Source organism: Aquarana catesbeiana, linkage group LG01 (genome assembly GCF_042186555.1).
Source record: "Aquarana catesbeiana isolate 2022-GZ linkage group LG01, ASM4218655v1, whole genome shotgun sequence".
Classification (NCBI taxonomy): Eukaryota; Metazoa; Chordata; class Amphibia; order Anura; family Ranidae; genus Aquarana; species Aquarana catesbeiana.
This window is the reverse complement of record NC_133324.1, coordinates 223,264,483-223,266,833: the sequence shown is the minus strand read 5'-3', so window position 1 is coordinate 223,266,833 and position 2,351 is coordinate 223,264,483. Positions and strand designations below refer to the sequence as shown.

Sequence of the window (2,351 nt, the reverse complement as noted above, 5' to 3'; positions counted from 1 at the left end):
TATCTGGCCGAAACCAGACAGACCCCGTTCTCTGGAGGGCCTGCCGAAACAGGACCAACCCAAGTACTAGGTGGGGCTCTCCCGAAGGGAGACCCCATGAGAGAGGGCGAACTAAGCCAAAAGGCCATGTCCACCCCTTCCCAAGACTTTCAGGGCTGGCCCGAGGACCCGCATCCTTACTCATCACACAGTGAGACGTGTACAAAAACAAGACGTGACAAACATAGGATTCAATCAAAATAAATAAAAAGTGGGGGGAAGGGATAGTGAAGAGGAGAGTGAAAGAAGTGGCCATTGTGTAAAACAATGACCAGGCCCTCTGGCCAGGAATAAAAAATTCCCAAAAGGCCCGGCCCAAGAGGCAGGTGCTAAAAAAGCGTGTTATGGTGCAGTGACCGTGGTGCCTCAAATCAAAATGACTGCCACTCACAGTGATTATTTGGCACCCCTGTACTGCCACTCCAGGGGCACATACTCCATAGGCTTTCAAAACCAACCCTGGCCCACAGCCTAGAACATAGCAGCCCCTACCACAGACAGAAAAGGCATGAGGTTCAGGAAGCTTGGTGAGAGCCCTTGCCCCATAGGCTCCACCGTCACTCCCATCACCCCTTCCAATTTCACATTCTAGTAGATACTAACCACTCCCCTTCACCAGCAAAAGGGGAGTAAGCGTTCTCTTACCCAAATAACTGTCTGTAGCTAGAGCTACCATAATCCAGGTCAGAAGGCCAGGGACCCGACCCTCCGGCAAGACCAAGATGCAGCACCCATCCTCACCAGGAGCACCCTTCCAGACGGCTCAGACTCAACCATGGGCCGGTCCCCAGTATCTATCGGGCAACACGGCGTAGTCACTGCTGAGCTGCTGAGTACCGCCTTTCCAGGCACTATAACACCATTGGATTTGCTGGCCCTCCCCAACGAGAGTGACACAGCGCCTCCTCTGGAAACTGATAAGAACAGATACTACACTTGATCTTAGCCAAAAGGCTGAGAAACAGGCGGCTGTGATGGGCACTGACAGGCGGCACTGATTGGCACTGACAGGTGGCACTGATGGGCAGCACTGATGTTGAGGTACTGACAGGTTTTACTGCTGGGCACTGAGATGGGCACTGACTGGCTCTGTGGTGGGCACTGATTAGCATTGATATGGGCACTGATTGGCACTTTGATGGGTACTGTGAGCTGTGTTTTTATGGGGCACTGACTGACAGCTTATGGGCACATTTTAAAAGGTGTTGTGGCACATCTGAGGGGGCTGTGCTGATAATCAATGTGCTGATTCTCAGGACAGACTCCCCTCTGACAGGGAGAGCCGCGGGTCAGCTCTCCCTGTCAGCGCGAACCGAGAAATGCCGTTTACCGGCACTTCCTGGTTCACGCGATGATCAGTTGTGATTGGTCACAGCTGATCACGTAGTAAGAAGCCTCTGACAGAGGCTTCTTATCACGATCAGAGATGCGGGGTGTCAGACTGACACGCCGCACTCGCGATCGGCGCGCTGCATGCCCCCACGGGGCATGTTATCCTGCTGGACGTCATATGACGCCCAGCCAGGATAACAGAACCACTTCCCAGCCGTCATTCTGCATACGGCGGGCGGGTAGTGGTTAAGATCCACACCAAACCCAAAGGGTCCCCCCATGCTGTTTTTTCCCCATTTTTTTTAATTTACATTCTTTTTTTTACAATTTTTTATTTATTTAGCCATCAGCGGGGAAACCTTAACAAACTATTGACTGTGTGCTCGGTGGGCAAACATCCCACTAAGTGCCCAGAAAGTTTGGGTGTTAAGCAAGTACCTGAATGGGCGATCTTAAGGCCAAACTCATGCTCGGCCCAAACCATTCGCCCATCCCTAGTGGTGCCTGAACACTATAACCCCTCACAGTTACTCTTGGTAGGGGCAGGAACGGGCCCTGCTGTTAAAAATTAGAAAAAAAAAATGAAATACATGCACCTGTCAAACAGGTGCAGAAAAATTGGGCCCTAGGTGTTGGTGGTGCCTGAACTCTGTAACCTCTCACATTAACTCTTGCTGGGCACAGGATCGGGCTCTGCTGTTAAAAATTAGGGGGAAAAAATGAAATTACATCCCCTTGTCAGACAGGTGCAGAAAACTTGGGCCTTAGGTGTTGGTGGTGCCCTAAACCAAAAATATTGTTGGAAGCTAGCATAATCAAGATTCAGGAACAGGATAGGCAGCATAGGCAGTCTTCAAGGGATCCCAGCATTCAATCAGTTACATCAGCATCAGGTGCTTGATAGCTGCTATTGATCCAGGACTGATTCATTTGGATTAATATCAGCCTGTCACAAACCCTGCAGCAGCACTGAATTTCCA

General features: G+C 50.7%; 1 pseudogene; it reads right to left on the bottom strand.

The window, feature by feature from the left end:
* Window positions 1-900: 900 nt before the first annotated feature.
* LOC141124410 (U2 spliceosomal RNA) lies at window positions 901-1,005 on the bottom strand (annotated as a pseudogene).
* Window positions 1,006-2,351: the final 1,346 nt, after the last annotated feature.